Consider the following 11774-nt stretch of genomic DNA (forward strand, 5'->3'; position numbering starts at 1 on the left):
CATCATCATTGGTGCTACAGATACGATGTGAAGCATGTGCAGCAGCCCACCACGAGAAGCGGCAGACGATCACCTGCAATGTTCGGATGGATGCGTTCGGCAGGTGTTGGAGAACGCGTCGACGTAGGGCAATGGCGGTTCACCGATGACAAATATGTTGAAATCTTTAAAAATGATCTGATGCCTTCGGTGTTATTTCCAACCCCGACACCTTTTTCCTTTATCCAGAACAACTGCCCCATACATACGTCTAGGGCGGTGAAAATGTGGTTTGCCAAACACCCAAAAATAACTGATGCCACATCCTCCAAGATCCCCTGACCTCAGTCCCATCGAATATATTTGATCTGCAATGGTGAGGGAGATGACAGCCGAGCCAACTTGGTGCAGAGGACATAGCAAGCCTGGGAAAAGCTGAAGACCCCAAAAGGACGGCAATTGACTAAGAGTCTGGTAAAGTCAATGTTAACTGGAATGAACTGTGTTCTTGATGTTGATGGTGGTTACACGAAGTATTGAATGCATAGCTTAATAAAGTGATGTTCAGCATTGCATGTTATAGCCCAACCCTGTGTAACTAATATGCGGATGACCATACTAAATAGTAGGTGATATACCTGAATATGTTTATAATAGAACACCGATGACAATACATAACCACGGAATATAATGGTCACAACTCGGTCAAAACATCATCTTTGTCATTACCTGACAATATTGATACTGCCTTACGGATGGAACGACGCGCAGGCTGCATACTGTCGACTACAGAATAAGCAAATAATTAACACAACAAACATTATTTTGTGTGCTGGCGAGACACGTGCCAAGTTCATTATATTATGTGCTATATATGTATATATCCCAATACGTTCACATATAACCTTACACAACACGTCATCTGCTTAACTGAACGACATCGTTACATGCGGGCAGTAAACACAGCAGCAGTACCTGTGGTCACAGCAATTTTAGGAGACAGGCGATTGGCAACACTGGCACAGGCGTACCAACACACGCTGATAACTCCTCATATATATCCTACAATTTCGTTCAATATCTCATATTGGTACGAGTGCCAAGGTGGTCGATACTTTTTTGACAATTGTACATAGAAGTAAAGATATGGTACATACATACAAGGTTAGAAGACGGAGCAACACACAGAGGATAATCACAAAATGCAATCACACACACACACACACACACACACACACACACACACACACACACACACGGACCTCTGTGGTGTAATAGTTAGCGTTACTGACCATTATTCAACACGGCCAGCCTGGGGTCGGACCCGAATGAGTTCAAATCTTAGGCGTGAAAGTCTTCCTACACCCAACCCAGGTGTTTATCCTCCCTTCGAGGCGTCTATAAATGGGTACCTGGCCTAGGCTGGTGTTCCGGTATTTATGTGTGTGTGTGTGTGTGTGTGTATGTGTGTGTGCATATCTAGGAGTAAATGAATAGGAGACTTGCTTGAAAAATATATACGTAGTTAGGCGACAGGCCAACACTCTTGCAAAATTCTCTCTACGTCACATCAAACAGTAATCACACACAGCATGGGCTCGCCGAGATCGAGTCCTCATGGTTTCGATATCTGGACGCGGCAGTCGGCCTCACCCAACTCAGTTGTTCATCCTTCCCTCGGGGCTGCTCGATGAATGGGACTGTGGCTTAGGCTGGTGCGTGTATATACACACATAGGAATAAAGACTTGGTACATATGTACAAGGTGAAGAGATTAATATAGATTTCCTTCCCCGTAACACACAAATAGTAATCACAACCTAAGAAAGATTTGGCAGCTCATGATGAAACAATTATGTGAGCTGGTAGGTTAACTACTCTATTGTCAGTCTAATTCAGTCTTTTTTATGCAAGAAGTTATCATAAGTGACACAAGTAACAATCAACTCTTGTTTCTACTAGAAGCAAGTGAATGTAGTGAACGCCAGTTGGACACTCTAGGTCGGCCTGCAAAACAAATTGTCTTTTATTGAAGCTTATGATCTTTTAATCCAGTGTGGAGTACCTCAGTCTTCATTTGTATGAGAAATGGCCCCACACTAGCAGAAGACATAGAAGTGAAGGCTATATACAGTGAGTGCAGGATCCAATAAGAAAAGCACGACCAAATGAGACTCAAGATATTTTCCATGGGTCATGCACCAGCCTAAACGTTTTCTGTCAACTCTGGCTGCTTGTACACACGGTAAAAAAAAATGAGCGTCTTCCCGGTCGGGTCCCATGAATTTCGAAACTATCGTGTAGTCTTGGTAAGGTTGCGAAGAGTGAATCTGAAACAAATTTCCTAACTGGTATGGTAGCCCCATATCATAGTTATTTGTATCGAGATACTAATTCAATACATCTTTAGTTATGGAAAATGACTGTATATGTCGCTAGCAATCGATTTATTACAATAACACAAAAGCAAGGATACCAGGCCAGACCGATGATCATTTTTTAAAATCCTTCATAATATTGTTTCACCCAAAAAATATGACAACATTTTTTTACAGTCTATACACAGAGGACATACACAGATATTGTGACTGACTTTTACCAGCAATACATCATAATCAATTCCGCTCCCATTTACTTAGCGAGAGTGAAGAGCATACATTCATGTACCTTTGACAGGAAGAATTTTTCAGGAACTGGTTCTGCAGCCCTCTACCCTGAAGTCTAGCAAAATAACAGGGACACTCAGCTTCCCACTGGTAGACTGGCAGATGTTTTACAACAGAGATGAAACCACTCGGCCATACTGCTACACCAGATTACAAAACAAAAGATGAGCTTATGATGAGATGTATGTTAATGTTCTTACAGTGAAATAAAAAAAAATCCTCGTCACCTTCCCATATGCTAAACACACACAAGATGATGGCAAGACACAGTAATAATTGACGATAACTATCGTTGTAACAGTGACCAAGAAGCAAGGTGACAACAGCGATGTTAAGACTGGCTTTCATTATGGTGATGTTGTGAGACACTCTGCATCAGTGTGGAAGTTACGTGAGAACAGAGTTGTAGCAGGGGCGACACTAGTTATGGTAAACGTTCTGATACACTTTTATGGTGATGGAAACTCATCGGAAAGTCAGAACAGTTCACTTACTCTGGACTCGCTCCCCACAAGAAACCTCTCAAACGTTTCATATGTACACGAGCACAAAGATGCAGAAAACTGTAACTGCGGAAGGCATCAGCAAAAATACCGCGCAGCAATTAAAAAATCATGACATAAATCATCCCACAATAGAACAAGAGGACGGTAAACCAGGACGGGTTTGTTAGCTCAGGTTTTATGACACTGGTTCACCTTGGACCCGAATCACATGTTCGAAATTCTCTCGTTCGACACACACAAAAAAGTCGAACCTAATTCCATTGTTTACGGAGGATTCTTGGCGCAGCCCACCACCGCTTACAGACTGGATCTCGCACAGCGGATTATATGGTTAATCGAATTTATTTTCTCTCGTTCATCTAAAGTTTTACAGCTCCGCTGAACTGATAAAAAAACTACAATAAAGAGAGCATTAGTATCATTATCATGATTGCTACACTCTCGGCAGCGGTTATGGCATCAGACAGAAGAGTAGTTGCCCTTGTTGCTGCTACAGCCGTTGTTAACCATGATGGTAGTACAAAGAAAACTAACTCTTGTGTTATCTGTCGATGGTGCAGCGCTAGCCGCTGAGGTTGAAGGAGAAGCAGTATTCTTGTAAGCAGTTATCGTTTCAGATGAATTAGATGTAGGGATGACAGTGATGGTAGTGATACTGATTGTAGAAACAGAAGTTGTTGTCGTCATAGTAGAGCATTTTGTAGTAGATGCAAGTGGAGCAGCAATGGCAGAAAGTTTTGTAACTGAACTATGAATATTGTAGTATCAGTAGCAGTATCGGTAACCTAACTAATGTACCAGTACCACAGCCTTCGCTTCCACCACCATCTGCAGCAACAACAATGACAGAGGTGGGAGTTATATTAGTAACACCATCATTAGCAGCGCTTGTGATAGCTATATTTGTATTTGCAGCAGAAGCTAATTAAGAAAACAGTTACAACAGATCCGTGTCTAGCAAAGAAATAACCATTAGATGACAAATGGAAACAGCAGATGTAGGTTTATACCTTTGCTTTACTCCTTCACGAAGTTCTTTGGCGCAGTTGAGAGTTGAACAACATACAGAATAAATCCACAGCAGTAAGTGAGATTGAAGAGCAACACAAGGATCAAGACCATCGCACCCAGATCCCTGCCTTTATCAGACGGGGTAAGGTGGTGAGCAATACCAGACACAGATTCACAATACTCTTCTCCTTACTCTCACAGGATGGGACAGAAGCGCAACACAGGGAACAAAACCACAACACCCTCCATTAACCGGGACAGGGTAGGACAGAGGCTCAATACAGAAACCAAAGCCACACACCCTTCACTTTACTGAGACAGGGTAGGACAGAAGCGCAACACAAGGAACAAAACCACAACACCCTCCGCCTTACTAAGACAAGTTGAGGCAGAGGCGCAACACAGGAAACAAAGGCACGACACCCTCCACCGTACTAAAACAGGGTAGGACAAAAGAGCAACACAGGGAGCAAAACTACATTATCCTTCACCTTACTAAGACAGAGTGAGACTGAAGCGCAACACAAGGAACAAACCCACAACGCCTTACACCTTGCTAAAACAGGGTGAAATAGAAGCGCAACTACACCATAAAACCCTTCACCTTACCAAGACAGGTAGGAGAGAAGCGCGCACAAGGAACAAAACCACAACCTTCTGGTTACTAAGACAAGGTGAGACGGAAGCACAACACAGGGAGCAAAACTACAACACCCTTTCTTTGCCTTCTTCAGGCAGGGTGGAATAGATGCACAGCGCAAGGAGCAGAACCACAATACGCTCTCCCTGCCTTCCTTAGACAGGGTAGGAGAGAAGCGAGAACGAGGAATAATTTCACAACATCCTCTCCCTGCCTCTCTCAGGTGGGGTGGTATCAAAGAGCAACACAAGGAACACGAGACGATGCATCCGTCTGCAAAAGATGCATCAAACTAATGAATAGATTAATATGCCACTGTCAACAGTATTCAAGCAAGGAGATAATACAAAGCGTAGAGGATGGTTATACTAAATGATGTGATCTTAAGTACCAGTACAGGTTCACTGATACAGTTTTTTTCATTCTTCTTGATGCATTTGTCCTTGATGTAAAAACAAATCAATTAAGGAATGGAATGATGCATTGTAACCTGATATTTTCATACAGCATAAGTTTTACTAATCAAGAGCTTGTTTTAAAACTTATGAACTAGCTTTCTTTAATCAGAAACCAGTTCTTCATTTGAGAAACTCGTTTTACTAGTTCGATACTAAGTCTTGCTAATCGAGAGCTAGTTTTACCGATTAGAGACAAACTTTTTTGAGTTATTTTTGCTTGTAAAAAACTGGAACTAGTTTTCGTTGGTTGTACTTTCTATCCGTCGGCTGATACATATAGCCATAACGATTTGAATCTTAATTTATGAATTAGAAACAAAACATCTTTGAAGGTGGAAGTAGATAGCGCGGTCAAAGAAAGTTTGAACAGGAAGGAGGAAAAGTCAAACACAGAAGGGGATAGCAACAAAGAGTTGTGGTCATGTGCTTGGATTGAGTGCTAAGGACCACAGTCTATTTTAGCTTAGGTTATTTTGGTTTACACCGGAAGAAGGAAAAAAGTTGTTAAGGATCAATACCAACTACTGAGCAGTATCAAAATCGTTTCGAACAGGTTGGATGAATGGTGAAACTCAGTCAAGGAGAAGGATAACACTGAATTGATGAGTAATATGAATATAAAGAGAAAGAAAGGCTTTCGTAGAGGCACTGCAGTGGGAAGTTGAAGGGGTAGATGGGTGTAGGCGGTGTGAAGGAAAAGAGGAAAGGCGCATCATTGTTCCATGTCTCTTGTAAACACTGCAGCAGCATATTTTTTAAAGCATAAGTGAGTTCAATCACAAGTTTGGCACCTCATAAAGTACACAGACAAGTCAGCTTTAAAAAGTGTGTTTGTCCCGAAGCGTCTCATGAGGATGATACTCGTTTGGTCAGGCAGACAGCAGTGTGAGGGGTAAGGGCAGAAGTGAGAGGGAGGGAGGGAGAAGGTTTGATAATGTTGAATACGAGATTTGTTGAACATAAGACTGAATGATTTTTTTTTTTTCCCAAATGAGGAGCATAAAGCTAAATTTGACGGTCTGCGTAGCAGAAAGAGATGTGATCACTGGAGGGACAGGAAGAAAGAATGGAATGTCAGAATGAAGTAACATGATGAAGGTAGTGTGAGAGAATTAGGGCAAATCAGTGAAAGACTTTAAGTAAAGCAATGATCTGGATTGGGATTCTAAGACTGAAAAGAGTGTACTGAAGTGACGGAGAGAATGTTAGATACAGCTTGCAGAATGTTACGACAATCACAAAACATGAGTTAAAGTAACGACATGAAGATTATCGAATATCATTATTGAGGATGAAGGTACCTACTCATTATAAGGGAGGCAGACAAGGAAAGGAACACTTGAGTTTGCGTGAAAGTTATTCGAGGGGATATGGTTGGCAGTGCAGGTGGTGGAATACGTTTAAGCCCCTTGAGTGTATGAATTAACCACTCACTGAGGCGCTGTTGGAAGGGTGAAATGCTTTCATGTTGTATATGTGAGAGCAGAGAGTGAGGGGGCTGCATGAAAGCAATGGATAGGTATGGCCCTTTTACCATTTAATAAGAATAAAGGCCATGAAATGAAAGAGGAAGTTCAAAATGATTTAGTGTATTATGTAGAAAGTAGTGTTAGGATAGTAATAGTAAGAATTATAGGTATTGATGCTATATATTGTGAACGAGGAACTGGTCTCTGAAAACTAGCTCTGCCTTGCGATGATACAGATGATATAACATCATAACATAACAGATAATACAAATGATGTAAAATGCACGTATATACCTTAACCTGAAAGAAGTATGATAGTAGCGATAATGGTAGGCTGGAGAGAATGTTAAACATCTGTGTTTGTGTAAATAACCATTGGCACAGTACAACTTGTCTTGAAAATAGAGGCTTGTAGGTAATCACCTATTTTTTTGAATCCATATCTGTACTGTATGGGTGGAAGATTTAAACTCATGGGGCCCCATCTCTTGAACATTCTCCATTATCATACTTCTTAGATGTATTTTCTACTATCATACATCTTAAATTTCTGTATAGTCTCTGCATTAATCATGTCTCCAATTATTTTGCCCCCTTCATCCACCGCTTTCATTTAATAGTAGTACTTTTTCACGTCTCTTTTTACAAATTTGTCGCTTTTTTCGTATCACATCCTCTTTAAAGGTAGGCAAATTCAGCCATCTGAATTCTGGTACCTTCTTTGTTGCTTTCCTCTAGACATTCTCTATTAACTATGTATTTCTTTAAGTGCAGTGACCAAACTTAAGAACAGCATTCTAGTTCTGGTCTTTTGCATGATGGGAAAACCTTGCTGAATATATCCTTATCTTGAATTTAAATGTATTTCTAATATTGTCTGTAGACGACAAGTTAAGGAAGATGTCGACTCCCAAGTCCTTGACATAAACATAGACACACTCCTGCATCTTATATCCGGATATATGATGATTATATCTAGGTTTTCTTTCGCTAGTACCCATCCTCACTAATTTCCATCTATTCAACTCGGGTTGAGCTTCTTCATTAACCATATATCATACCAACTTTGGAAGCTGTCATTATCCACACTTTTCATTACCTTCTTAAACTTAGCATCATTTGCAAACATATTCACGTAGAAGTTCATGCCGTCTGACAAGTCATTCACACAGATCAAACTGGATTTGTCCATAAGAAAAAAATATAGAATCCTGCGGCATTGCTGGTGAACTCAACCCATTTGGTGAAAGCTCTGACACGCGTCCTTTGAGTTAATATTCTGTCCATCGATGAAGTGTACCCCTTGATCCTTCTTAGTGATCCAGCTTCTTAATCAGCCTCCCATGAGGTAAAGGGTCAAATCCATCGACTTTCAAAGTGGAGAAGCGAGGGAGATCATAATCAGTTGGACAAGCACGGGGAAAAGATAGGTAAGGAAGCTGGAAGAGGCTGGACAACACCAGTGTTGCTGTATACGGAGGATGATAAGGCATAGGATAATGACCTAGAATTTTTATATAAGACTGAGCTTCGACGTAAGTGCTAACAAGAGGGATGTGGCTGTACTAATAGGAAGCAAGTCTCATTATAAAGCATCGTTAGATAATAGCAAGTTGGAGAAGGTTCACGTCTTCGTGCTCTTTGATAGGTTTCCCAGTGGGAATGGAGGAACAGACGTAGAGCAGCAGGTCAGCATGCTGCTACACCTGGGAACCGATATGAGAGAGGAAATGTAAGACTGGATGGGAATAGTAAGTGTGATAGAGAGTCCTTGACGTTGTTATTCGGTTTATTAAGAGTAATGTAAAGAGTGCAGGAAGTGGAGGTGTATTTTCTTTTCTCATCTAGATATGGATTAAGAAAATAGCGCAAAGAAAATAACTTGTTAAAGTGAGAACTGGTTTCAGAAAAAAGGCTAAGAAATTATGAAGTTGAAGAGTGTGCGCATGAAACATCTTAGGAGAAAAAGAGGAGGAGGAGATGGTAGGAAGGCGAGATGGTGGTAAGGACAAAGGGACAGAGGAAGACGGAAGCGAGTAGCATGAGGAACTGTGTGTAGACTAAACAAGGTTATGGGAGTGTGGAGGATGCCTAAGATCTTAGCCTCCCTGACGGGTAGTGGGAGACGCCTTATAGATATCAATTAGTTTTCCTACAAAACGTGACGTGAATTTCATTAATTCTACAACACTGCTTCACTGTAAACCCTTACAAACTTATCAAAACTCTCAAGTCGCCATCTCTGTGTAATAACAGGAAGTGTTTAAATTATGAGATTAATTGACAAACATCATCAGGCCAAGAGGAAGAAGCACGCGCAATTTCACCGGGACAATATACCACCTTCATGATCAGTCAAGGTTTATCCTGGTGCTGGTAGCGCTGCTGCAGCTGCCAGCTGTGTCTCATGGTTATGACGACTGAGTAAGAGCAGCAGCAGAAGTAGGAAACGCAGCAGCAGCAGCTATTGGTAACAGCACAGTAGTTTTTAACGTATAATTAACAGCAATCTCACTTAGGTAGTGGTGACTGTAAGTCAAACAACACCAATAGCAATGGTAGTAGTAGTAAAAGTTATAGCAGTAGTAAATGTATTGGTATCAGTCGTAGCATTCATACTAGGAATATCCAGTATTTGCCGCACTGGTCAAAAAAAATTCGCTCTTTCCCAACACTAAGATAGGTGGAGCAATCCGAAGCGTGACCTTTAGGTTCTTTCCAAATCATAGGGATGGATGAAGGTGTAAGGCCTGAACCCTTTGCCCAGGCTGTGAGAAGCCTGACACATGTGACATAGCAAATAAAGGTGGAGGCCCAACTTTCATCCTGGTCACCCACTTTACAATCAAAGTAACGTTCATGGCATTATTTAATGAGGGGTGTGAAAGAACGTTTTTGCGATATGAATGTCAACTCACCGCAGTTTCTCGGCATTATAATGGTATATGGGATATCAACACAACACTTGAGTACACAAAAGAACAATCTGTCAACATAGTGTAAAAGACTGTTTACACATTGAATTCTAGCCTGCAACTAACAGAGAACTGCTACTCACGAGTGGCCAATGTTTGAATGTCCCAACATTTCCAGTCGTGTTTCTGCAGGCCTCTGGTGACTCATTTATCTAGGATTGTGCTTTCAAAAAGAAGCTATGACACTTCACAAACAAGGAAAATAATAGCTGCGTTTGTTAAACTTTATTTTTCAAATGCTCCGTAGAGCACTGAGTACATATATACTGTACGTAATGATATGCGAGTATGCTATAACAAGAAAACTATGGGTGACAAAGAAATTCTGAAAACATATTTGGATTTAGCGTGCAAAAATGCATGAGACACAGATAATTTTTTTTCCATGGGGCAAAATCTTTGTTGACCAGTGATAATCTGTGCGAGAAATTATTCAGTTCGTGTGGCATACGCAAATGAAATCAAAGTAACAAATATACTTTTCCAGTCTGCTGGAAAAAATTAATCGACTCCGTCCACTCTTCCTCTAACCCAATCACTACCTCAAAATGATGCTCACCGTAGCGCAATAATACACATACAAGTGATCATAATACCACGGTCAAAGCACAGATTAATTACTTACTAGGAATAAGATTCCAAAGCATTCGGAGATAGTGTCAAAAGACAAAGAATCAGCTGTTATGATGAGTATTAGGGTTGAATATGATTACTGCTTATTAAAGTCTGCAAATGAGAGGAAAAGCATATCAGCTTCATAATGCCTGGCAGACTTAAAACTTGATTCTGTTGATCAACCCTTAAAGACTTTACTGTTATGTCTCTGACTTTATCATCATGTTTGTCTTATAATAACCATTGATAAGAATCTTTGTAAGCTCTATTACTAAAATTATGACTTAGAACAATTATTGATAAAAATTCCTTTTTGATCAAAGTGTAGTCTAATGTTAGAGATGATATTCATATGGCCATTAGAATTGTTATTGTCACGGTCATGTTGATACTTAAAAGAGTCTCGCATTCTGTTATCATTTGGGCATAACGGACACACATTTGACATCAACATGACGGAGGCAGAGACGTGGTTCGGAGGTCAGGCTAACTGGAAATGTTAACCGTGTGAATTTTAAAGTTTGTGGTCAAAGATTTGGACACAAACTAGAACACTATGTCTTAGAATGTGAAAAATTGGAGCCTTTTTAGGGATAGATCTAAACAAACCTTGCAAGAAATGTTACAACATATTGTTCATAACAAGATACCTGAAATTTTAAGTTGTATCCACTTTTTATATCTAGTCGATCAAACTCACCATATGAAATTATATAATGTATATACTGAAATAGGAATTGTAACATCTTCTGTAACATCAACCCACTGTAATCCTTTTGCGCTACCGCTTACAAGATAAGCATGGGATGCACAATAAATTTGCAGGGGACACCGGCACAAATCAATGACTGCTTCCAACTGCCTTCATTTCATACGTCAAACATGCTTGACCTTGAACAGATGAAGGTGACATAGGATGGAACAAAACTGACTTTGGGGTCAAAACGTTTGTGGAAAAACTCGTTTTGGTGTATACTGCCTCAGGGGATTTGCTTGGTAACTTTCAAACAGTCTCATAACCCGTGTGTTGGTTCTGTGATGAAATGCGCATATTTTTCTTTTAGATTTCTTAACAAATTCAACTTTGACTTTTTATCATATGTTTGGCTTTTTTTGTGGCCTTTAGCAAGTTTATGTCCATAGGGACTAAAGTTTTTATATGAGATAGCTAACTGGACTTGATGTAGTTTCAACAGCTTCATCTCCAGTGATATGGCGGTATGGCGGTAGTGGTGATATCATCAGAGCAGAGAGAGTGGTGGATACAGTACCATCGCCCGTCCGAGAAAGATACTGACAGACAAATCCCAAGTGGAACAGGATGCGTTGTCTGCTGTACATCATATGTTAAGGATGGGATGTTACATATCTTAATTCTAGAATTCTTGAGCCTAAAGCATGGGCAACGTATCTTAGATAACTGACATAGGCCAGATAACCCAAGTGCTTGACGCC

This window comes from Panulirus ornatus, chromosome 38 (genome assembly GCF_036320965.1).
Source record: "Panulirus ornatus isolate Po-2019 chromosome 38, ASM3632096v1, whole genome shotgun sequence".
NCBI classification, from domain to species: Eukaryota; Metazoa; Arthropoda; class Malacostraca; order Decapoda; family Palinuridae; genus Panulirus; species Panulirus ornatus.